This window comes from Lissotriton helveticus, chromosome 2_1, assembly GCF_964261635.1.
Source record: "Lissotriton helveticus chromosome 2_1, aLisHel1.1, whole genome shotgun sequence".
Classification (NCBI taxonomy): domain Eukaryota; kingdom Metazoa; phylum Chordata; class Amphibia; order Caudata; family Salamandridae; genus Lissotriton; species Lissotriton helveticus.
In genome coordinates, this window is record NC_136059.1 from 599576848 (window position 1) to 599603937 (window position 27090).

Sequence of the window (27090 nt, forward strand, 5' to 3'; positions counted from 1 at the left end):
GTTTTTTAATTAGAGCAAATGGTTTCTCTGTCTGGTGTTATGCTGCCTTCTACCCTCATACCTTTCCTTTTCATCCCCCTTCCCAATCCCACACATAAGCAATTAAATACATACAGCAATGTGTGGGAATACAATATTGTATGTTAGTTCGGACTGCACAAAGACACTCATCTCTGCATGTACCTAGTTATAATCACATAATTTACAAGTGGCTTGTCAAATTTTACAACATCTACATTGGGGGTGCTTTATCCTGTATATAATATCAATATGAATCCACATGTAGGGTACAGGATGGGAAATAGAATTGCTGCACAAAACATACATACAAACAGAATGTAATACACGGTACTGATTATCCAACTCAAACACCCAGAGATTAGACTAATCCAAACCAGGGCAGAAAAATACTCATACCCAGAGCTGTGAGTCCACTGTAAATAATTGTACAGCCGCAGTAAATCAAAACGCTGCCCCAGCATTATGTGCAAGCACATTGGTTGTTTTAATGATAACATTGCGCGTTCCCATTTGCTGCCTATCTTTAAAATAGACAGCATAACAAATTGAAGAAATGCGTGTCAGCCGGCCACGAACACTCCTCGCCTTCCTCATTTCTCGCTGTTCATTAACCAGTCGAAGCAAGTTATAGCGCAGTCAAACATCAAGTGACTGGAGCTGCTTCGCTCTCTTCCACTTAATTGCGTAATACAGTTATTAGCCAAGCAGGGAAGGAAGCTCGCGCAAGCTAAACAATAACTTCTCTGACAAGAACTAAAACCAAACCGTAAACCGAGGGCCAGTGGACTGCTGAGACGGATCTGCCAGGCGCGCGGACAAGGAGGAGGGAGTTACCTGGTGATTTACTCATTAGCGCGAGACCTCGGCGCCTCGAAGTTGGTTCGTAGAGCACAGGTGTTTCGAAGAGGTGAGAGTATGTCACACTGTCTTTTGCAGCCAACTCTGCAGCCGTGGTTCTCTCTGTGGGGAGCTCTGATGGAAAACAGGTCAGGTAAAATTAGAGCTGCCTCATTTTACCTTGGCTCTTTTTATCCTAAAAAAACGTATAAATAAAGTGTGTAAAGTGAGAGGATGAGTGAAGGGGCAGCAAGTGCGCGTGAGATTTTAATTGACAAAGTTTAAGTGTCCCTTTGCTGAATGAGGTGACCACGCATTTCAAAACCCCTGCACACGTCATTAAATAAAGGAATACTTTAGAAGGCTATTGTTTTCACTCCTTTTTTTTGGAAGTTCATCCATCACAGCGGCCTGCGTTTTCACATGTCACTGCAGTGTTACTGGTGCAATATTCACAGTTAATAATAACTTTGGCTCGTTTTTTGACATAATTTCTTCACCATTTGGTACATCTTTTGGAGTTTTCTCTTCAGTTTAATGCAATATTCGTGCTTCCGTTGGTAGCATGTTTGGCATTTGTTAAGTTAGTGAAATTTGATTAATTAGGCAGTAGGGAGTGTTGTAGGCAGTTATGTGCTCAGTCGCTCGTTTGGCAGTGTGGTTTTGACTATGTGCTACGAAAGGCATGAAAACGTTACACTTCTGTGTTGTGGAATATTGCCACCTGAACGTGGCAAATACTGCTGGGGCAGATTTACAAACCCCTTGCGCTGCCAGTGCGTCACTTTTTGTGACGCACCGGCAGCGCATTTTTCTGCCCCAAATTTACAAGGACAGGAAAAGCCACAGCCAACTTGCGTGGCTTTTCCTGTCCTTGTAAATACGTCCCCTTTACTCGCAGCACTTTGCGTGAAAGAGGCATTCCATGGGTGTTGCTGCGGCTGTTTCCATGCACAGGGACATCTTAAGAATTTTGGGGGCCCTGGGCCAAGTGGATTTTGGGGCCCCCTGTTCGGAACAGCTTTGAATTTATGATCCAGTTTCAGCTCTTTATGCCCTCTTTGGCAATGTCACCGACAGTGCACAGGCACACTGGTCCATATTCTAAATGTGTTTACATCTAATATTTTGGGATAGTCATGTGTGTTTTCAATATTGTAACACAGCAGCAGATCACTAATATTACTGCAAATAATATCTGTGACACCCTTCCATTTCTCATATGTGAAATTTTTTATGGATGTTGCATGAAACAGAAACACCTTTTCTGCAAAATATCTGTAATAGATTCTCACACATCACCCACATTAGAAATAAATTATAGGAAAACGGTGTTTAAAACCATCTATTTAAGAATTATTCAAGGTCATCAGGGCTAGACTCTGTAGAACAGAGCTGGCTGTATCAGGGGCCCCTCGGAAAGGCTTGGGCCCTGGGCCAAAGCCCACTTTGCCCATGCCTTAAAACACCTCTGACCACGCAACACCCATGGAATCAGACACATTTACAGATTTACAAGAAATCGTAAATCTGGAAATGCGTCAGAATGCTACGCCTCCCAGGGGAGGCATAGGTTCCAGGGGAGGCGTAGGGAGGTGCAATATGGAGAAATGCATTAATTTCTTCTCATTGTTTTCCTCTTTCTATGCAAGCTGTATTCTGCAGCACACATAGAACGAGGAAATAACCTCTAATGATTGTTTATGTGCAGGAAGGGTTCCCTTTCTACACATAAACAATCCTTTAAATAAATGATGTTTACAAGTTCTATGTGGGCTAATGCAGCACATATAGAATTTGGAAAATGCCATTTCTGATTGTTTATGTGCAGAAAGGGGACCCTTCCTGCACATAAACAATCATCCCCGTAACGCAGGCATCCTTCCACAATGGTGCAAGGGTGCCTGTACCGGTGCATGGCAGCAGTTTGTGCGCCAGCACAGGGGGAAGCACAGAGATGCGCCATATTGTTGTAAATATGTTGCATCCTTGTGCTTCCAAACAAACGCAGCGCAGCAAAATGTCTTGCAGCACTGCGCTGCTTTAGTTTATTGTAAATCTGCCCCTGCTGTTTCTCCCAGTCTCTCAGTGTTCCCTTGTTTGGGCCTTCTTCCACTTAAAATCATTTATTAGATCTCACCTGTCTGTTGCGAGACATACTGTTTGCTGACAGTGGGCTTAGAACTCGCCCGTTGCTTTCCATTTTTTGGCTTTTTTGGCACTCTCATTTGCTGGATTCCTGTTTGTCAGTGGCCTTTGCCTTTCCTTCCTCTTCTGGTGTTTGTTCCTCTCCTGGTGTTTGTCCCTTTCCTGGAGCATGGACATAGTTCTTGAGTACTTCCAGTGCTCCCTTTCCAGGCACAATTTTTTGGGGGGGTTTTCCAGCTGTCTTGCTTGTGCACTTCATGTTTCTCTTTCTCACAGGTGTGATTCACCTCTCAGTTTTCCTCTTTCAGTTGTCATTCTTGCTCCACCCCGATCGCCCTTGTGCTTCCCCTTCCCTACCAGTCTTTGTGCGTATGCTTCTTCCATCAAAGCTCGCCCACCTTACATTGTACGTGTGCTTCCCAATTGTTGTCTCTCACTTGTCCTTCTCTCCTCCAGTGACATCCTTGGCTTCCACTCTCCCTCCCTGTTGCGTTGTCCCCGACCTGCTCTCCACCTGCAACACACTCCCCCGTTTGTGTGTTTAAAAAAAACAAAAAAAACTATATATATGTATATATGTGTGTGTGTGTGTGTGTGTGTGTATATATATATATATATATATTTTTTTTTTCTGGAACAGGGCTTCACCGCCGTCGCTCCGTATTTTCGGGTGCACCCTCAAACGATTGTGAGTCGTTACATATTCTTATACTTAGCAAGCAAGTAAGTCTGCTGACGAAATAAGAGGCACACTCGGAGTCCATGGACATTGAGAAAGCCGCAAAGGCGAAACGCGTCTGTCGAACAGGAGGGGAGAGGAACTGAAAAGCACTGATTAAAGCATTTTTTAGCTTTATATTCTGACTCCGAGTGTGCCTCTTATATCGTCAGCAGACTTACTTGCTTGCTAAGTATAAGTATATATATATATATATATATATATATATATATATATATATATATATACATACAGCTCTCTCCTACCAGGTAAGACAAAGCCGCACTCACAACGATGAGGATCACTGATCATTTATTTTATTTCAGCAGGGGCAATCCGACGCATTTTGGTCATCACGACCTTCTTCCAAGGTGAGCCCCGGCATTTGTGAGAAAGCGCTCCCTTCAGTCACATGCTAAATTTAAAGTACTTGCCCTCTAGTGGACGCCCTGATGGGACCATTTTCAAAGCATGCTGGAACTTGTAGGATGCATTCCCCCTCAATTCTTCCCTCCAGTGGGTAATGCAGTTCTTATTATTTCATTTTTGCTGTGCTCAAAGTTGCTCCATCGCATTACCATTTTCAGGATGCATAGAGTCCATACCGAAGCCAGTCTTCAGCGGCAACTATTCAGTCCACAATTTCTGGTGTGTCTGAGCCTCTTGACACGGCGGGCACACAGCGGGGTCGCCACCCCCTAAAAATCACACACCACTCCTGGTCACCATTCTCCAGAAAAAGAAGTGAGGAAACTTCGAAATGCGTTGGGTATTTCTCGTGCCAAATAAATTACGCTTAGCACTGAATTGTGGCCACGGCTATGGTGTTTTCTTTCCTGGCTGTGGAGAATGGTGTCCAGGAGTGGTGTCTGATATCTTTTATATATATAGGGGGCAAATACTTCTTTTAAAAACGAAGCAAATGTGGCCTCTTACGTTCTTTGTAGCCTCTTGAACGCTCCTGGCTCCCCCCTTTGAGAAAGGTCTTGTAGAGCGAAATGCATCAGAGAAAAGGGACAATGAAATGCCAGCGCTTTGGAAATTACAATAAACCTGCTAGATTCCACATCGTGACGTGTGCGACTCATCTCCTTTGCTTCAGAGGTTCGGTTTTTAGGTCTCGCGACCTATCAATGCGCGCAAGCGCATTGAGCGGAGCGAGAATTCAAGTGCTCGAAATCCTCGTCAAACCAAGGGCTTCTTGGTGCGTTTTTCATTAAGTTCACGTGAATCATGTGACCAAACAAGCACGCGCATTCACGGCCGCACAGCACATCAAAGGGCTTCGCCCAGCGTGCGCTCTGCGGCTTCTCCTACCCTAAATAATTAATCATGGCTGGCCGGCCGTACTTTCAGTTTCCCGGCCGCTCTGCATTATCAGGTACGTGTTGGTGACGCATTATTTCACTTTGTCTCCGTGCGCCGCTCATCTTCTCTGCCATGTGTTGCTGTCTCCTTCGTGTACTTCTTCCTGTGTTGCTGTCTCCCTCGTGCTTTTCCCCCACCACTCGTGTTGCTCTCTCCCTTGTTCAAAGGGTCGTGCTTTATTTACACACATCCTCCAACCCAACACCCTTTTTTAAAATTTCTTGTTTTTTGCTGTGTCTAGTATCGATTATAAGCATGCCCCAGTGCAGAGCTTTTTGAAATACACACATCGAGGCCGACCAAACTTAGCCCCACAACTCGTGCCTATGCCACCACTGTTGGGTGTTGTCTTCTTGCCATGCTCAAACCGCAATGCACTTTCTTTCCATGCCACCACACATCGAGCCCGACCAAACTTAGCCCCACAACTCGTGCCTATGCCGCCAGTGTTGGGTGTTGTCGTCTTGCCGCCATGCTCAAACCGCAATGCGCTTTCTTTCCATGTCACCAACATCAATGTGAAAAAAAGTTTCAAAAAGCATAGCGTAATCGGACAGATATTTGTATAACAATCCCTCCTGCTACTGGCATTCTCCCTTCTTTTGTACGGCCATTAACACTTACTAATTCAGAAAAGGGGGTGGTGATAAACAGAGTGCCTGAATTAAGCAGACCACTCTTACCCAGTCCAAAGATCAGGGCTTGATCCATCACCGTTTTTTAGCTCACTGCACCATCCCAGCTCAGAACTTGGCTATATGCAAATTAGTCTGTTCCTGTCCCAGTGCATGATGGGAACAGGGCAAACCAAACTACCAAGCCAATTCTTATACTGGGAAGGAAACAAGCTTCCGGGGACCGGTTTCTGCCATTTCAGGCGTCGTCGACCCGGCTTGCTTGAATCCTGATGGTGCAATGAGCAAGGGACTCACATCTGAGTATACCCTTCCACGCTTATGGTGGACAAAATGATTCAGAAAAGGGGGTGGTGATAAACAGAGTGCCTGAATTAAGCAGACCACTCTTACCCAGTCCAAAGATCAGGGCTTGATCCATCACCGTTTTTTAGCTCACTGCACCATCCCAGCTCAGAACTTGGCTATATGCAAATTAGTCTGTTCCTGTCCCAGTGCATGATGGGAACAGGGCAAACCAAACTACCAAGCCAATTCTTATACTGGGAAGGAAACAAGCTTCCGGGGACCGGTTTCTGCCATTTCAGGCGTCGTCGACCCGGCTTGCTTGAATCCTGATGGTGCAATGAGCAAGGGACTCACATCTGAGTATACCCTTCCACGCTTATGGTGGACAAAATGATTCAGAAAAGGGGGTGGTGATAAACAGAGTGCCTGAATTAAGCAGACCACTCTTACCCAGTCCAAAGATCAGGGCTTGATCCATCACCGTTTTTTAGCTCACTGCACCATCCCAGCTCAGAACTTGGCTATATGCAAATTAGTCTGTTCCTGTCCCAGTGCATGATGGGAACAGGGCAAACCAAACTACCAAGCCAATTCTTATACTGGGAAGGAAACAAGCTTCCGGGGACCGGTTTCTGCCATTTCAGGCGTCGTCGACCCGGCTTGCTTGAATCCTGATGGTGCAATGAGCAAGGGACTCACATCTGAGTATACCCTTCCACGCTTATGGTGGACAAAATGATTCAGAAAAGGGGGTGGTGATAAACAGAGTGCCTGAATTAAGCAGACCACTCTTACCCAGTCCAAAGATCAGGGCTTGATCCATCACCGTTTTTTAGCTCACTGCACCATCCCAGCTCAGAACTTGGCTATATGCAAATTAGTCTGTTCCTGTCCCAGTGCATGATGGGAACAGGGCAAACCAAACTACCAAGCCAATTCTTATACTGGGAAGGAAACAAGCTTCCGGGGACCGGTTTCTGCCATTTCAGGCGTCGTCGACCCGGCTTGCTTGAATCCTGATGGTGCAATGAGCAAGGGACTCACATCTGAGTATACCCTTCCACGCTTATGGTGGACAAAATGATTCAGAAAAGGGGGTGGTGATAAACAGAGTGCCTGAATTAAGCAGACCACTCTTACCCAGTCCAAAGATCAGGGCTTGATCCATCACCGTTTTTTAGCTCACTGCACCATCCCAGCTCAGAACTTGGCTATATGCAAATTAGTCTGTTCCTGTCCCAGTGCATGATGGGAACAGGGCAAACCAAACTACCAAGCCTATTCTTATACTGGGAAGGAAACAAGCTTCCTGGGACCGGTTTCTGCCATTTCAGGCGTCGTCGACCCGGCTTGCTTGAATCCTGATGGTGCAATGAGCAAGGGACTCACATCTGAGTATACCCTTCCACGCTTATGGTGGACAAAATGATTCAGATAAGGGGGTGGTGATAAACAGAGTGCCTGAATTAAGCAGACCACTCTTACCCAGTCCAAAGATCAGGGCTTGATCCATCACCGTTTTTTAGCTCACTGCACCATCCCAGCTCAGAACTTGGCTATATGCAAATTAGTCTGTTCCTGTCCCAGTGCATGATGGGAACAGGGCAAACCAAACTAGTACCAAGCCAATTCTTATACTGGGAAGGAAACAAGCTTCCGGGGACCGGTTTCTGCCATTTCAGGCGTCGTCGACCCGGCCTGCTTGAATCCTGATGGTGCAATGAGCAAGGGACTCACATCTGAGTATACCCTTCCACGCTTATGGTGGACAAAATGATTCAGAAAAGGGGGTGGTGATAAACAGAGTGCCTGAATTAAGCAGACCACTCTTACCCAGTCCAAAGATCAGGGCTTGATCCATCACCGTTTTTTAGCTCACTGCACCATCCCAGCTCAGAACTTGGCTATATGCAAATTAGTCTGTTCCTGTCCCAGTGCATGATGGGAACAGGGCAAACCAAACTACCAAGCCAATTCTTATACTGGGAAGGAAACAAGCTTCCGGGGACCGGTTTCTGCCATTTCAGGCGTCGTCGACCCGGCTTGCTTGAATCCTGATGGTGCAATGAGCAAGGTGTGGCAGGGTATACTCAGACATGAGTCCCTTTCTCACTGCTCCATCAGGATTCAAGCAAGCCGGGCCGAAGAGGCTGAAATGCCAGAAACCGGTCCCCGGTAGCTTGTCTCCTTTCTGGTGAAGAATTGGCTTGGTAGTTTGGTCTGCCCTGTTCCCATGATGCACTGGGCCAGGGACAGACTAATTTGCATATAGCCAGGTTCTGAGCTGGGATGGGGCAGTGAGATAAATAACGGTGATGGATCAAGCCCTGATCTTTGGACTGGGTAAGAGTGGTCTGCTTAATTCAGACACTCTGTTCATCACCACCCCCTTTTCTGTATCGTTTTTGGCCACTATAGGTGTTGCAGGGTATACTCAGACATGAGTCCCTTTCTCACTGCTCCATCAGGATTGAAGCAAGCCGGGCCGAAGAGGCTGAAATGCCAGAAACCGGTCCCCGGTAGCTTGTCTCCTTTCTGGTGAAGAATTGGCTTGGTAGTTTGGTCTGCCCTGTTCCCATGATGCACTGGGCCAGGGACAGACTAATTTGCATATAGCCAGGTTCTGAGCTGGGATGGGGCAGTGAGATAAATAACGGTGATGGATCAAGCCCTGATCTTTGGACTGGGTAAGAGTGGTCTGCTTAATTCAGACACTCTGTTCATCACCACCCCCTTTTCTGTATCGTTTTTGGCCACTATAGGTGTGGCAGGGTATACTCAGACATGAGTCCCTTTCTCACTGCTCCATCAGGATTCAAGCAAGCCGGGCCGAAGAGGCTGAAATGCCAGAAACCGGTCCCCGGTAGCTTGTCTCCTTTCTGGTGAAGAATTGGCTTGGTAGTTTGGTCTGCCCTGTTCCCATGATGCACTGGGCCAGGGACAGACTAATTTGCATATAGCCAGGTTCTGAGCTGGGATGGGGCAGTGAGATAAATAACGGTGATGGATCAAGCCCTGATCTTTGGACTGGGTAAGAGTGGTCTGCTTAATTCAGACATTCTGTTCATCACCACCCCCTTTTCTGTATCGTTTTTGGCCACTATAGGTGTGGCAGGGTATACTCAGACATGAGTCCCTTTCTCACTGCTCCATCAGGATTCAAGCAAGCTGGGCCGAAGAGGCTGAAATGCCAGAAACCGGTCCCCGGTAGCTTGTCTCCTTTCTGGTGAAGAATTGGCTTGGTAGTTTGGTCTGCCCTGTTCCCATGATGCACTGGGCCAGGGACAGACTAATTTGCATATAGCCAGGTTCTGAGCTGGGATGGGGCAGTGAGATAAATAACGGTGATGGATCAAGCCCTGATCTTTGGACTGGGTAAGAGTGGTCTGCTTAATTCAGACACTCTGTTCATCACCACCCCCTTTTCTGTATCATTAACACTTACTAGTCACAAGATGCTCCAAGTCTGCTGTCTCCACTGCCAGTCCTCCGACGATACCCTTTTGGCTTTTAGGACGCCATTATCTAGCTGTGGTTGCAGTTCACACGACCGCCATCTCGAGCTCACGTTGTACGTCCTACACCGAGTGGTAGGACTCATGATGAACACTCTACGTCTATAAACAATGTTCGCCATATTGGAAAGATCGCATTTACTAGATACGAGTAAGGAAACGTGTGCACAAACCCGTGGCGATATTGTTCTATTGGCCCAAAAGTTCATTGAAATCCCGAAATACATGGAGTTTAAACAAATACTGAAACAAGCACTGGCGTTGCAAATATGTCTCGCAGTAGGAAAGTTGGAGCTATTTGTTTTGTAAATGACAACGCCCTGTATGTTTTTAAAATGAAAAGAAAAATAAAAGGCATTGTTATTTGCAATTGTAATAGCTCCAACTTTCCTACTGCGAGACCTATTGGCAACGCCAGTGCTTGTTATTTATATATTCTGCCCCTGGGTTTGCCACACACTTAGGGAGCACGTAGACAGCTGAGAAGGTTTAAACCGTAACCTTTAATCAGTGGTATGGACGGCAAACAAACATAGGAAAAATGTCAGCAGTTCCTTCGTATCATGGTGAATAAAGGCAGCCTGTGGGAGTGTGCACGTAATCTTCGTTTTCAAGCCTCTGATGAAGAAGGATTTCAAAACGCGTAAGGCGATACGAAATGCTTTAGTATGTGGACCACTCTTTACTTTTGCTATGTAGTTTTGTTCTGTACTCATGGGGCCGTTTGAGTTTCTGTTAAGCCAAATGATGTTAAATTCAGTGGTTGAAGTGAATACAAAAAATATGGGAATTGTGATTTTGAGTTCCATTGGGGTGGAATAAGTGAGTGTGGATCGAGGTCAGAGATAAAAATAACAAAATATTTTGTAACTATTTTGTTTATCGTTTACCTACAGGTAACTTCACACAAATAAGGAACATACCTTTAATGAAGAAAAAAAATGCAAGTTAAACTGGTGAGAAATTTAGGGCCAGATGTAGGTCACCAAATACCGGTCGGTAACAGCCGATTTCGGCCGTTACCGACCGGTATTTGGTGATTGAGATGTAGGGGGCCTATATTTTTACAGAATCTGTAAATTTACCGATTCTGTAAAATACTGATTCAGTAAATTTACCGAATCAGTAAATATATATGTTGGTGGCACTGGAAACAGTGCCACAGGCCCTTAAGAATTCGTTATTTACCATGACATACTATGTCATGGTAAATAACGAATTCCTGGGTGCATGCACATCTGTGCATGTACACCTGTGCCATGTGGCACACATACATGCCCTTAGGGCATGTATGTCACACAAGCCAGAATCAGGGGTGCAACAGGGTGTCAAAGTGACACCCTGTCCCCCTTGCAAAATCGGTAATTTTACCAAATCAGTATTTACTGATTCGGTCATTGACATTGATTCCTATGGGCCTCAAATCGGTATTTACCGATTCGGTAATTACCGCATCACACAGATTCGGTAAAAAAATCGGTAAAAGTACCTACATAGTATTTACCGATTTGTAAATACTGAATCGGTAAAATTCTTACTAATTACCTACATCGGGCCCCTTAGTCTTCTACTTTATGAAACCCTGGTTGATTAATGCAATCACTGCAGATGTCTATGTGGAGAATGAGACTCAGAAGTGAATCCTGGTTGACACAGTGACTTGTGTATCTGTAGTGCGACGAGGCACGAGCCTGTGATGGAAAGCACTGTGAATACGTAAATCATTATTTTAAAATTGTATTGAACACAGTATAAGCTAGTCTGCTGCAATATGTGCAGCAAGGTTTAGTTGTTTAAGATAAAACATGCTTTCAAAATAACTATTTTAATAACATATAATCAGACTGTACCTAGTCTAAAAATTTTTAGACGTGTCCATTAGGACTTTAGAACTCAGCAAGTAACACCATTGCATTATCTCTCAAAACAAACGTTTGTCACCATGAAACCTTAAACGATTCGATCAATTAAAACATATACCGGTTCCCAAGCAGCCTTTAGATTTCTTTATTTCCTAATTGCTCGCATTTGCATTTCTTTCTGGTAACATGCCCCTGTGTGAGTAAACTCGCTGTATCTTTTCTCTCTCTGTGTGCCCTCTTCAGCTGTACAGCACAGGACTGGGAACCCAAAGCAACCTTGCCAATTTTCTCGGACCAGCTACTGGGGAAGTATTGCCTGGCTCCAGGAGGCTGGAAATGCTTGATTGCTGCTTTTGTTGCTGCAAAACCCTCCCCCAGTAAACGAAAACGGCCCCCACCACTTGTAAACCAGCCCTCACAGGCATTAATAGGATGGTTGATTTTCAACAAAAAGCATGGGCAGGTCGATGATAGCAATGTTGATGTCTTGTGTAATCTTTTGGGTTTCAGGTATGTTCTGTGTTAAAAGTTTAATTTGTGTTTACTTGACATGCATTTCTTGATGCTTTATACATGTACTTCAGGATATATCTCCAGTTTGTTCCATCAAATCTTTGCCTAGTGTCATGTGTGTTAGTGGTTTGTAAAACCAAGTTACTAGTCTCCTCCCAGACCCCAATGTGTATAGCAGCATTAGTATTGCATGTGTGTATGATTCAGAGACTGCTTCATTCCGTTCCTTTCGGAACATCTGCACTGTATTGTAGAAGTTATCTGTTAGACCTGGCATCTTTGGTTTGTTTTCCCCGTCTTTTTTTTTTTTTGCTTCAGATCTCCTGTTTTTAACTGTGCTGCATTTTGTTTTTGCTGGTTTTAGAACCCTTGACACTTTACCACTGCTGATCAGTACTAAAGTGCAAGTGTTCCCTGAGTAAATTGTGATTATGATTGGTTATCCATGATTGCCATATTTGATTTACTGTGCGCTGTGTGTGCCCAGGGCCTGTAATCCAAATGCTCCTAGTGGGCCTCCAGCGCGGATTGTGCCACCCACTTGATTAGCCCCCAACCATGTCTCAGACCTGCCACTGCAATGTCTGTGTGGGCAGTTGTGAACTACCATGTCAACATGACCAGTGCACCCACTTGCCAGGCCCAAACCTTCTGTTTTATTACATGTAAGACACCTCTAAGGTAGGCCCATGGTAGCCCACTGGACAGAGTGCAGTGTAGTTGAAAGGAAGGGCATGTTCTGATGTGTTTTACATGTCCTGATAGTGAAGTACTGCTAATTTTGTTTTTCGCCATTGCAGGGACTATCTCTCCCATAGGTTATCATTGAAGCTGCCTTTTAACCTCTTACAGGTGTAACTTCCAATTGGGAAGAAGTAGAGATTTGGAGCTTGGATCCCTGAACTCACAGTTTAAAAATACATTACTAGGAGGAGGGGCTTCGCGCGATTCCAAGATGGACGCGTGAGCTAAGAGCTCCCGGGACCCCTTCCACCTCCGGCGACTATCCTGTCATCTATCCTGATTCTGACGACGGATATTTTTCATTGACGCCCTGCTGATGCCAGCGCTCTTTTCGTGACTTGTTTTGGCCGTCGCACGCTGGACTTACTGCGACCTGAACTTTGAGGCCTACCACGTATGCCAACCGGGGGCTCGAGTCCCCGAGGTACCCAGGTGGCAATTGAACAACAGCGGCTGGTGGGCCACGCCCTCTTCCCTTGGTGTGCTTTCGGTTTCGATTCTGCTTCTAGTGCTAGCCCACCTCCCGATTGGAGTTCTTACTCTGCGACTGCTGGCCTGGTCTTGTGCTGTGCCCTTCTTCCTCGCAATTCGGCGCCTGCCACGACGGAGGCTGTTTTGTCCGAGTTTCGCAATTCCACTTGAAGTTTCTCCCCGGTCATGACAGGCAGGACAGTGGTCGAGAGACGCGGCGCAAGAGGCTCGTCCCGAGGGGGGGCCACCCAATCTCAGACCATTGATCGCTTTACTCGACCCAAGGGCTCCCCGGGCGGATCGAGTGGTGCCCTGGAGGAAGCTGGGGACGGTGCTCCTGATGGCGAGGAGCCTACCCTGAAAGACGTGATGGGCGCCATTGCGAGTATTCAATCCAGCATGGGTCAGCAGTATGAAACCCTGGCTGCTAAAATAGACACAGTGGCGGTTGATGTTTCCCTTATCAGAGCAGACCTTGGGAAAACTAACGAGCGTGTCAAATCTCTTGATCTTAAGACCGCTAGTCTGACCACGGATGTCTCGGACCTCCAGACCACGGTCCGTAATCTACGGACCACTTGTGACCTATTTGCCAACCGGTTGGAGGATTTTGAGGGCCGGGCCAGGCGCAACAACGTCCGCATCGTTGGTGTCCCGGAGACTTCTGCCGATATGCCTGTTGATATCCTGGTGGAGGACCTTGTGTTGAAACATCTGGCGGCGCAGGGCCTAAGTAAATTTTTTGCGGTCGAAAGGGCCCATCGTGTTCCGGGAGGCAAGCCGAAGCTGGGTGCCGCTCCACGGCCTATTATAGCTAGACTATTTAACTTTCGCGATAGGGACGCTATCCTGCAGGCATCGCGAACCACTGGGCCCATTAAATTTGAGAACGCCTCCATAAGTTTCTATCCAGATTTCACGCAAGCCGTCCAGAAACAGAGGATGGGCTTTACGGGCGTGAAGAGGCGCCTCAGGGATCTGGGACTGAAGTATGCCATGCTTTTCCCGGCCCGCCTGAGGATCGAACATGCTGAGCGTGCCTTTTTCTTCGACCGCCCTGAGGTGGTGAGTGACTGGTTGTACACTTTACCGAAGCGTACTGATGGCCCGGAAGACTCGGGAGGGGCCGAGGGAGGAGTGGAGGACCAGGAGCAGTGAGTCTACGTTGGCGAGCCGGATTACATCGCATGGGCTGCCGGACTGTGTTTTGAGTATTATGTGACTGTCCGGGGGTGTGAGGGGGTCTGAGGGGTCTTCCTCCTCTGGGGATTTCTTTCTCTCTTTCTGTAGGTTAGTCTAATGGGGCGACAGACACACTGCAAGTTGGGGTGGCTTTTGGGTCTACCGCAGGGGTGCAGGGTGGGGGGTTCGACACTGTTGGGTTCCTTGGGGGTGGGGGGGGGCTCTTTTCTTCTTGTTTGGTTCGAGGCTGTGCTCTGTTTCTCACTTGCTTTTACATGACTGTTTCGAGGTGGGGAGTGCGGTCGGTTTGCTTCAGGGATGGGGGGTAGGGGGCTTAGGGTTTTGAGCTGGAATGTTAATGGTCTTGGGGACAGGATAAATTGTGGGATTGTGCTGCAATACTTGAAGAGGTGCTCCCCGGATGTGGTCCTGCTTCAGGAGACCCATTTGGTGGGCAACACGTGCCACGCTTTGAACAGGATAGGCTATCGTCTGGTGGCGCACTCCGGCTTCACCTCGGGATCGAGGGGGGCTGGTATCCTGGTCAGGAATTCCCTTCCCTTGGAGGTGGATACCACACTGTTAGATGATAGGGGCCGCTATGCTGGCGTTACCGGGAGATGGGAGGGGAAATTGATCTCTATACTGTCTATTTATGTTCCGCCTGGGCTGCAGTCTACCACGTTCGCCGACTTGGGCGAGGTCATTCTGGGCCTGCCCGAGGGCCTGCTTGTGCTGGGTGGTGATTTCAATTCAGTGGCGAATGGTGAGAGTGATCGTAGCCCCCCCCGCTCCTCCCTGCATCACAGTTGTGGTTGGGGAAATTCCTTGATGCCTTTGGGCTGGCTGATTGTTGGAGGCAGCTGCACCCTGGCCAACTTCAGTATACCTTTCATTCGGGGGCTCACGGAAGTCTCTCGAGACTTGATTATATTGTCGTGCCTATGGTGCAGCTGGCCTCGGTGCGTGAAATCAGACACTTAGCTAGGGGGATCTCGGACCACTCCCCGATATGGTTTCACTTAGACATTTGTTTGGGGACGGGGGGCCGTATCGCCCCCATCAATCCGTGGCACTTTCAGAATCCTAGACTCAGATCCGAGGTGGTCAAATGTGTGGACTATTACTTTGCAGAAAATGAGGGTTCTGTCTCCTCCCCGGTTTCATTGTGGGAGGCCTACAAGACGGTGATCCGAGGTCAGACCTTGTCCCTTGTGGCCGATGAGAAGCGGCGTAACCAAGAGGAGGTGGTGCGTTTGGAATCTGAGATTGCAGAGCTTGAGGGGCGGTTGGAGGCTGGAGTGACGCCTGAGATTCTGCATGTTTTGGCTCTTAAGCAAACTGAATACAGGGCACTTGTGACTGCCGCTGCTGAGGCGATGCATCGCATGCAGCAAGGGCGACTTTATGATGTGGGTGATAAGGCCGGGAAATTGCTTGCGTGGCTGGACAGGAGAGACAGATTGAATCGTGTGGTGCCAGTGATTGTGAGAGATGATGGAGTGCGAGTCGTGGACCCGGTGGAGATAGTTGAGGTGTTTGCTCAGCATTTTCGGGTCGTATATGCCCCGGTTTCCGGCCTCCCGGAGGAGGACTCGTGCTTGTTACTTCGTGACCTTGTGTTGCCCAGACTCTCGGAGTCGGACGTGGTGTCAATGGAGGCTGATTTTTCCGCCGATGAGGTTGCGCTTGCCATTCGCTCCCTTCGCTCGGGGAAGGCCTCGGGCCCTAATGGTATACCGGTTGAGTTGTATAAACTCTGTCCAGACAAAATGGCGCCGTATTTGCTGCGTATGTTTGCGGCCTCGCGAGATCTTGGTTCTCTTCCCAGGGACCAGAGGTTGGCTTCCATTGTGGTCATTCATAAAGATGGTAAGCCCCGCGAGCGTTGCTCATCGTATCGTCCGATCTCCCTTCTGAACGCTGAACCGAAGATATTGGCAAAAATACTGGCAAATCGACTGGTCACGGTGATCAGCGGACTGGTTCACCCGGATCAGTCCGGTTTTATCCCTCAGCGCAATACTGCTCTCAATCTTCGCCGTTTACATGGCGTCGTTGCGAGGGCGGGATCTCTTCGTGAGCCGGCCATCTTGGTTTCTCTCGATGCTTCGATGGCCTTTGACACGGTTGAGTGGCCGTATCTGTGGGCCGCCCTCGCCAAGTTCGGTTTTGGCCTTAAATTCATCACTTGGGTTAAACTCCTGTATGACCAGCCACTCGCGCAGGTGGTGGTTAATGGCAGAGCCTCGGCGCCCTTCGCTCTCGGGCGTGGCACGAGGCAGGGTTGTCCTTTGTCGCCGTTGTTGTTTGCGCTTGTGCTTGAACCGCTGGCCGCCTGGCTTCGGTGGGAACCCTCTCTGAAAGGTATACGCTGGTCCCCGGATTTCGAAGACCGAGTCTCTCTCTATGCTGATGACATCCTGTTATATTTGACGTCCCCCCGCAAATCGCTGGGAGTTCTTATTGACGTATTGCGCTCTTTTGGCCGCAACTCCGGGTTGGTTATCAATTGGTCTAAATCCTGTATCTTCCCGCTCACTAGCGACCCACTTTCTCTGCCCCGAATATGCCCGATCCCGGTCTGCATTGATGGCTTTAAATATTTGGGGATTTATATTTCACTTGACCCTGTGCTGCGTTATGATCGGAATTTGCTGCCCCCGCTCGCTCGGCTCCGGTCGGACGTTGCAGCGTGGTGCAATCTGCCTCTCTCCCCCTTGGGACGTGCGGCGTTGTTTAAAACGATGTCCCTCCCCCGGTTCCTGTATGCCGTACAAAACACGCTAGATTTGGTGCCGGCTCACTATTTTCGTGTAATAGAGTGCCTCCAGAGGAAGCTGGTGTGGGCTGGTCGGCCCCGTATAGCACTGGCTAAACTCACGCTACCCTGGTATGACGGGGGCATAGCCTTACCCGACATACGACGATACTATTGGGCATCCCAGTTGAGTGCTGTGAATCATGCTATGTATGGTCCTGTCCCGAACCCGGCTTTTGAAATGGACCGATGGCTCTTACCTGGGGGGGACTACTATAGGGCATTTTATTCTAGGAGTGCTAGGAGGAACTTGACGGGTCCCACGGCAGTGGCGGTGCGGGTTTGGAGCAGCGCGACCGCGGCCACTGGGTGGTCGGATAGGCTTACCAGGGCGACCCCTTTATTTGCTGCGTAGAGACTGGGTGAACTATGGACGTCGAAGGGGTTCGATAAATGGGACCTCATCGGGATTAGTCAATTGAGCGATCTTTGGGTTAAGGATAGAGTGAAGACCTTTGCGGAACTACAGCAAGAGTATGGTCTGCATGACTCGGAATTTTTTCGGTATCTTCAGGTTCGCCATGCCGTTGGGTCGGTTTTTCCGGCCGGCTCTGATGTTCCGGAGAGTTCCCCTCTGGAGGATAGGGTGCTGGACGGTCATGTTCCAGACAGCACTATTTCTCTTATTTACAAAAAACTTATTAATGTTCGGTCGGACTTGCTTGTCCATTTGCGTGGCGCCTGGACTGCCGATGGGCTGGAGCTAGACGATGAGGATTGGCAGGCTGCGGTGTCCTCTCCTAAAGAGGTCGCGATTCCGGCGCGCCTGCGACTTGTTCAGCTGAAAGTCCTGCACCGAGTCTATGTCACTGGTCCCCGACTGATGCGTATGGGTTTTTCTGAGGGTGGACTGTGTCGGCGGGGTTGTGGTATGCTTGCTACTTTCCTCCATATTGTATGGGAGTGCCCGGTGGTTGAGTCCTTCTGGAGGGGAGTGCATGAAGTGATGAATGAAGTCACGAATGTTCGGCTGCTACCTGAACCTAAGCGCTGTCTATTGAATGTGTGGGAACCGACCGACTGTAACGTTGCTCAGACTCAATGGGTGACTCTGGGCAACATGATCGCGAAGAGGGACATTGCGCAGTTATGGGGGTCTCAGAGGGCACCCTTGGTTTCCGGGTGGGAAGATAACATGGACTGGTGTATGTTCAGAGAGAAAATTGTCTACATTTCCCGTGGCAGGCCCCGAAAGTGGGGTAGGATATGGAACCAGTGGAATGCATTCCGTGGGGACATTTGTGAACCCCCCCTCGTGGATCCCCCTGATACTCCTTGTTCCCCTTGACTGTACACTTCGGCTCTCACATGTACAGACATATCGATATTTCCATTTGCTCTGGGCTCCCGTTCTGTCCCTCCCTCCCTGGCTCTTCTCCTGTCTACCGTATTGTTTCCTGGCCGCTTCTTCCTGCCACATATGTATTGACCATACTGATCGGAGTGCAGCCTTGTTTCTCTTGTTGTTTGAATGTTATAAAATGAAACCGCTTGTATCCTGTCGATTGGAACTTAACGAATTTCTTACCATGGCTGCCGGACCCCTGGTTGTCGGCTGATGAGCTGTGTATTATGCTATACCTTGTGCTGTTTTCTTGGCCGGCCCGAGGGGTTGTAGGCGAGAATCTGTATTTCCATACTTTGTTAAATAAAGGTTTTTTCAAAAAAAAAAAAAAAAACATTACTAGTAAGGTTGGTTTTTAAATTGCGTGTTTGAAACTGGCACTCTTAGAAAGTGGGCATTTTCTTGCTTTACCATTCTGAGTCTCTGCCTGCCTGTGTAATCCATGTCCGGTTTAGATTGACAGTTGAGTTGTTTGTGTATTCACTCTAGACAGTCACACAAAGGGAACTGAGGTGTGCCCTGCATATCCTGGTGGCCCATCACTAGACTGATGGTTCTTCCTGAGCTAGTGTGGTGGGAGGAATTGTCACTGACACCTGAATAGAGCTATACCTCTCCTCACACAAAGCTGTCTCCATGCCCCTGTAGTGTGTCTGGAGCCAGGTCTGGTAAAGGCAGGGTCTTGTGCAATACAAAGACTTTCCTTTGAAGTTTGCCCACTTCAAAGGCAGAATCTGGTGTAAGTACTGGATCTGTGACACCCTAACTGCAGAACACTTCTGGACTAAGAGGACATTCTGCCAAGAAGAAGAACCTGAGAAGCTGTCAGGAGGGACTTCCACTTTGCTCTGTTCTTTGCTGTGTTGTACTGCTGTTTGCTGCTTCTGTCTTTCGCAGTAAAGGGACTAGACTTTGCTTTCTATATCCTGCTTGCCAAGTTTCTCCAAGGCCTGTGTGTGCTTGTCTCCTGTTAAGAAGTCTCAGGGCCCATCAAAGACTTCATCTGCAGCCCCTGAACTCGTCTGCTGGAAATTCTTACCTGCCATGTGGTGCCAACTCCAGTTCTGGGCCGTGGGTGGTTTTGCTGCAAAGGACTATGAAACACCATGCATCGACCTTCAGCACCTGTTTTTCCTTATGCAGCACCGCCGTGCAGCTGAATAACCAACGCATCACTGTGATGCTGCCGAAGAATTGATGCAACACCTACCATGCAGTTGAAAGATTGCTGTAGCCCGAGTCCGGAGCACCGTGTCTCCGACGTCCGAGGCATCCGCTCCGACTCCGGCGCAGGCCCTGCTGTGCGGCTCAAGAAATCTGAGCTTTACCTGCCACACACGTCTTTGAGTTGGATGCCTCCCTGGTACTTTGTGATAAAAGTAACACATCCTTAGTTTCCTATGCACTGAACTATTTCGAACCTTTTAAAAGCGACATCTTTACTTGTGTATGTTTTATTTTTGTCGTTTTTGTCTTGTTTTCTTCAGATAAATATTGGCTATTTTTCTAAACTGGTGTGGCCTAATTTTGTAGTATTTTCACTGTGATACTGTGTGTGTGCGTGTGTACAAATGCGTTGCACGTTGCCTCTGAGATGAGCCTGACTGCTCGTGCCAAGCTACCAAAGGGTTGAGCAGGGGTTATCTTCGCTGTGCAATCCCAGTACCTTGACACAGATAGCGGACCCTACTTTGACAGAGTGCAAACCTCTGCCAACTAGGGACCCACAGTTCTAACATTACCTGTTTGGCAGGAGCTCGTTCTCTGTACATTTAAAGTAAGTTTAAGGTTAATGCCTTGAGATACCCTTATCATAGCATTGTCCATTGTCTTCAGTCTAACTTCCACCCACAAGAGTAGTTGTGTAGCCATGTGGAAGCCCTCAGGTTTAGGCAGACCCACCAGTGGGAGTGCCGGTGCATAATCCTATGCATTCCTTGACGTGCCAAGGCACCTCCTCCAAAAGATCAGGACAGTCTGCATCAGCATATGTCTACTTGTGCCAGTCGGGTTTTTATTTATTAGGAAGTAAGTCAATTCAATTCAAATAATCTTTATTCGGTTTCAGATATAAAAACCATAAAAGCCCATATTAAATATAAAATACAATAATGTGGCTAATAAAAAATAATCCTCACAGGAAACAACCAACAAATTAAAATAACTTGAACAAATGGGAATGCGAGAAATTCACTGACTCCAAGTTCATACATGCTACACAATTAAAAACAATTCATCTACGTTCAATACAATATACTATTGGAGAGAGCAGGATGGTTAGTCACAACTGGATCAAAGTCTGATCGCGGATTTTTAAAATTCAAGTGCATAAAACACAGTGCTACCTGTCAGCAATTGCAGATAAATAAAAGCTGGTCGCACTTGCCTAAAGTTAGCCTTTTTCAGAATTGGAGTTATAAAGGACTTTCTTGGAGTTTCATAATAACTACAAAACATCATAAAATGGGTCATGTCCTGTGGAGATTGACCTTTGGAAGTTGCCTAAAATGAGCCTTTTTTAGAATTGGAGTTATAAAGAACTTTCTTTGAGTTTCGTAATAACTACAAAACATCATAAAATGGGTTATGTCCTGTGGAGATTGACCTTCGCAGCCACAGGACAGCAAAGTTTGGCCCTTACTACAGCCCCTCGGAAGAGCAAGAAGGAGGTGAAAAAGGTCAAACCGAAACCTCGATAGCAGGAATCTGTCATACGAGTTTATGAATCCCAGTAGGTAAGACTTGCCCGTCTTGGAGGTTTTTAACATGACGAAGAGTCTTACACTGGGCTTCAGGAGTTCCCTCTCTTCCCTTGCCATAACCCTCTGCTCAGAGAAACTCACCTTTTTAAGGTTCAGGTCTCTCTTCGTTGTCCGGTCCGGATTAGTAAAAAGATCACCTCTCCCCATGCTTGTTAAGGTCACTTCAATGTACTTGAGCCACAGTATTCCCTTAAAAACTGATCAAGCATGCTATCAAAAGAGCATGGTATACACCACGTGAAGATCTCCTAAAGAAAAAAGTCAAACAGCTCTTAGACAGACTGGTCTGTGTGTCGACCTTCGGCCCGCACACCAATAAGTTTCGCCAAATTATTCTAAAGAATTGGCATCTTCTTCAAAACTTTGAATGCCCCTTTAAATGACCGTTATTTGCCATGAAAAAGAATAACACTATTGGGCAACAGATGGTAAGTGTCGACATGACTGTGTCTAGCCAGAAGAAAGACCTATGAGCACAATGGAAACTGAAACCCGTTGAGGGTCACCGTAAGTGCGGCAATTGTTTGGTCGGTGAATTCACAATGGAGGGAACAGAATTCATCCATAATTCTGTTAACTGTACCCATAAAGAAGTCTCTAATTGTAAAACAAAAAATGTTGTGTATGCAGTCATATGCCCGTGCTTTAAAATATATATTGGTAAAACTAACTAGCAAGTAAATCAACGAAATGTGCAGCATCATTCAAGAATTAAAAAGCAGGGAGGCGCTAGGGGGCGCACTGCGTAATGGCTGCCTGAGCTGCAGCTCCGCCGGGCGATCGGCAAATATGTGGTCTCTTGCCGTTCTCGCCCCCGTTACCCGCCAACCAAACACATCGGCAGGTGTGGGAAGATGTGCTGCTATGTCCGAGATCTGAAGCGCACTTCGGATACCGTGTTTTGAGGAGTTTTCTCTGCGTGCAGTGCCTTGGCGCGTTGACTGCCTGACAAGATGGCCACCGCCGAAGGACAAACGCACGGTCAGTGAGGGGCCGACGACACGGAACCACCCTCCTACACCAACGATACCGCTGCGGGGGTAGAGACCTGTTCCCTGTCCCTTCCGGTGTCCGCATCTCGCCCCTTGTCACTGCGGAGGGCCATGTACTGCTGTAAATGCGCCGGACTGGGTGCCTGACAAGATGGCGGCGGCCGGTACCGACGTGAGGGGACTATAGCCGTCTCGCCGGTAGACACGCAACCGTCCCAGGATTGCTGAATTACCGGCATAACCACTGTGCTCTCAGAGGCCTGTGGCACTGCTGACCTGGAGCGCTTGGGGTACCTGTGGCACAGGCTGTGCTGTGGCGGCTGGTCAGCGCGAGGAGGTGAGGACACACAACGAATGCCCATGACCCCAGAGACAGTGAGGCCCGGGCCATAACCAGCTCACCAGCATTCCACAGTCCATCGCTCCACCTGCCCTGGCACAACCGGGTCGCTGACCATACTACACTGCACGGCTGCGTGTGAGGACTGCAGGCGATCTCCCCCATACCCACGTGGTCAGGTGGCTGGAGGTGGTGCCCCCTTCCCAACCTGGAGACAGTACCGAGTGCGACAGCGATACGCCCTGTGCGATACACCACGGCGACCCCTGCTAGAGTCACGAGGGCATCTGGGCCTGCTGGCGGGAAGACAGCATCTCCAACCGGCAACATGGGTAAGCCAGATAAGCAACAGCCGAAACTTTCATTTGAGAACAGAAAGCCGGCGAAACCCACGGACGATGTGGTGGAAGGTAGCGATAATGCTGGGCCTGCGGCCAACAACAACATAGAGAAGATCCTGTTAGCGATACAGTCCAACTTGCAGGATATAAATGGCAAGCTGGACAATCTAACTTGCAGAATGGATGGCATGGCAGCGCGGCAGGAGAAGCATGGCGAGCGTCTGGATGAGGCCGAAACCAGAATCTCCGCGGTTGAGGACGAAGCACGGGCCTCCACTTCCAAGTGCGCAGGTATTGAACGTCTCCTGGAGGTGATCAAAGCGAAGGAGGAGGACTTGGAAGCGCGCTCGAGGCGCAATAACATACGCATTACAGGCCTGCCGGAGACCACCAACACGGGGCGAATGGAGAACTACGTTGAATCCCTGTGCAAAGATCTATTTGGTGCGGAGGCCTTATCGCCACTTTTCATCGTGGAGCGTGCACGTAGGTCACTGGCCCCGAAACCGCCACCAGGCGCCACTCCGAGACCGATAGTGGCGCGGATCCTCAATTACCGCGACAGGGACACGATCCTTCGACTTGCGAGGGAAAAGGGGAAAATCCAACATCAAGGTAACTCCTTGGAGTTCTATCCAGACCACACGGTTGCGGTCCAGCAGGCCCGGAAGGAATACAACACCGTGAAGGCCAAACTGCTAGACCTGAATATTGTGTACTCAATGTTGTATCCAGCGCGACTCCGGGTGGTGTGGCAGGAGAAAGCGATTGTATTGACGTCACCGAAGGCGGCACAAGACTTTATTAAAAAGGTGCAACGCGAGATGAAAGACAGATCGCAAAATGAACAACGCCGGGACTCGGACTGAAGCCGCTGGATTGATTCCAAGCCGACCAGTGGTGAGTTGTGTTGTACTGATCGATTGTGTCAGTTAATACTTGGCCGCTGGTGTCTGCACCGGTTGGCGAACATGGCGCCGACCTCCTGCGTGCTGTGCTGTGGAAATAGTGCCGCACTGACTGGATAACTGGGTGGTAGGCATGTGATGGGGCGGCCGGGACTGTGGCTTATCTGTTTAGTGTAAATATTGACTATGGCTTGTGGCTGCCCCACGCTGCCATGCCCCCCCTCACACTAAGCTGGCTGATAATGGCGGGTCGTTTTGGCGCCATTTTACTGGCTTGTAACAGGCGGAGCAGTTCTCATCCTCCGCATTGACTGCTGTAGCTTATTCTCGTAAGCGTTAACATGAGGTGGCCATGTGGCCTCGATGCACTATGGGTTACTGGACCTTGTGAAAGGTGGGATGACAACCATGCATCAGCTCCTACACGCCTCAATAACTACTAAGACTGAAGTTTGCAAATTTACTATATGGGGCGCTCGGACTACTGGGCATGCTTGTACTGTTTGCTTACATACGTTATAGCATGGCCGCTATTGTCTGCACTGGTGGGACCAACATGGCGCTGATCTCCTGAGAGAAGAGTCGGGTTGCCAGTGCAGCTATGACTGCATATCTGGATGGATGGGACCTGCTGGGGCAATGTGACTGCTGTTCGCTGTGAAGGGTTCACCTTGACTATGGATTGTGGCTGCCCCGCGCTGCCAGCCCCTCCCTCGTGCTATACTGGCTAATAGTGGCGGGCAGCAATGGCGCCATTTGGCGGTTTGAACTGTGAGGGCCGGCTCACTCCGTGTGGGCCACTGGACCATGTGGAATGTAAGCTGCCTACTACGCACTCCCTTTTACACGCCTCGATCAAATGCTACCGTTGATGTTTCAGATGTGCTGTATGAGGCGAACAGCACATCGGGAGGGCTGAGGGATATGTTATTTGCTGTTTGAATAATGAAGTTAAGGTGAGATAGTACTGCACCAGGCATGTCATTATTTTTGCAACGCTGTTGATGTGTTATCGGGGGGCGGTGGGGGTGGCGGTGGATGATCACTTAAATTGCGTACCATACAGTTTATCTAGCATCGCCCGCACCCATCTCTCGGGTGGAGAGTTGTGCTCCTGGCGGACCTCCGGGAGGGTATAACCCACTAAGAGTTTCGATTTGGGCACTGTAGTTATGGTTATGAGTTCAAGGGAATGGTGCACTGAAAGGGTAAGGCTTCGGCAGGTTGGGGTTGCTGGAGTGGGTGGGATAAGGGGTGGGGGGTTGTTTAAGTGTATGCATAGACCGACAGAGTACGATATATCTCTCCTTTTTTGTTCCCCGTTGGTTCTGCCTGCCGCTGTACAGTTTGGGCTTCCTGCTGGGGCGAATCTGGCAAATCCTACACAGTTGACATGGGTGACATTGTCATGTATTGTATTAATCAATTTTGATGGGTTCGAGGGATACGGGTAGGAGAAGCTTGAACATTCTTACTTGGAACATTAGAGGGTTCTCACAACCTCGTAAAATCAGACAGGTCTTCGCCAGCCTGGCGAGATGGAATGTAGACATAGCGTTCCTACAGGAATCACACCTAGCGCCGCACACACACGCTCACTTGGGGTCGAGGTGGGCGGAGGCAGTCTACAGGGCCTCATATTCTTCCTACTCAAGAGGGGTGATCATATTGATAAAGCGAGGGGTGGGCTTTGAGACTCAACATGTTACACAAGACCCATCTGGTAGGTTTGTGTTGGTATCGGGCACACTGAGGGGCCAACGAGTGACGTTGTTGAATGTTTATGGTCCCAACACGGACGCACCGGACTTCTTTCGAGAAGTCTGGGACCACTTGCAAAAACATAATAGCACACACATATTATGTGGTGGTGACTGGAACATGACCCTGCGTGACGGCTTGGACCGCTCATCTAATTCCTTGGAACAACACAAGCAATCGAGCCTAATGGTGGGTCACATGATGAAAGACCTGAGGTTGGCGGATCTCTGGAGGCTGAAACACACTGACGCATCTGGGGCCACGCACATAACAGCTTCACACAACAGCTGGTCCAGGCTGGATTACTGGCTGGGCACCAAAGACCTGGCGCTATGGGTTCATCACCTGCAGGTGCTGCCCCGCACACTATCGGACCACAACCCCGTCCTGCTGCAATTGGAAATCCCACGATACACACCCCCTCCTTTTCAATGGTGCTTTAATTCACGTGCCCTCACGGACACGGTATATGCCGACACCATTAAAAAAGCGATAAAGGACTATTTTGAAATCAATGCTCCGACGACAGACGACTCGTGCCTCCTTTGGGAGGCATTCAAAGCCACGATCAGGAGGGTCTGCATTAGCACCACTATAGGGGTCCTTAAGGATATCAGGGACCAAATACGCAGATGCGAGCAGCAGATGAGGGACCTGGAGTCCCTGTATGAGGCCACTCAGGATGTCTCCCATTTGTCTAAACTGCGCGAAGTACACACTGAACACGCGGACTTTCTTGAGTCCGAAATGAAGTACCTGAATCGCACTCATGTGGCTAGAACCTTTGGAGAGGGGGGTAGGCCTGGGGCTGTATTGGCTCGGAAAATCTGTGAGGGCCGTGGTCCGACAGCAATACTCAGGGTTAAGTCCAGGGAGGGTGTACCGCAAACACATGCCGCGGATATATTGAAATGCTTTGTGGATTCCTTTGGGTCACTCTACCAGTCACAACCCACAGCTCCAGCAGCCGACACGTGTGACTACTTGCACGATGTGGCGATTGGCTGGCTGTCCGATGCGCATAGGGAGTACCTGGCTAGGCCCATCACGGCGGAGGAGGTGACTGAGGTGATAGGATCGCTGCCGAATGGTAAGGCGCCAGGCCCTGATGGGTATACCTCGGAATTTTATAAACAGTATGCGGACATTGTCGCGCCACATTTGGTGGACATGTACGGCACCTCATTTGAAAAAGCGTTGCTCCCCCCCACGTTACGCGAAGCCATGATCATAGCTCTCCTCAAACCGTCTAAAGATCCGGAGGAGTGTGACTCGTACAGGCCACTCTCATTGATAAATGTAGACTCAAAAATCCTTGCGAAACTTATAGCGAAGCGGCTGTCTCCCCTGATGACCAGTCTGGTCCTGCCAGACCAGTCCGGCTTCGTGCCCTCTAGATCAACCACGCATAACACTAGATCCCTGTTCGCACTCTCGCACTACCTTCAACCCTCGGTCAAAGCGGTGGCGGTTATGCTCGACGCTGCAAAAGCGTTCGACTCCATTGAGTGGCGATAT

At 48.7% G+C, this 27090-nt stretch overlaps 1 protein-coding gene across 1 annotated transcript in view; it reads left to right on the plus strand.

Moving 5' to 3' along the window:
- The first annotated feature begins 816 nt into the window (after positions 1-816).
- Positions 817-27090, plus strand: part of LOC144818171 (baculoviral IAP repeat-containing protein 1-like) — an 863533-nt gene continuing 837259 nt past the window's right edge. Inside the window, exon 1 of the mRNA XM_078675293.1 lies at positions 817-928. The gene's annotated coding sequence lies outside the window, so the exon portion shown is untranslated. The remainder of the gene's footprint in view (positions 929-27090) is intronic.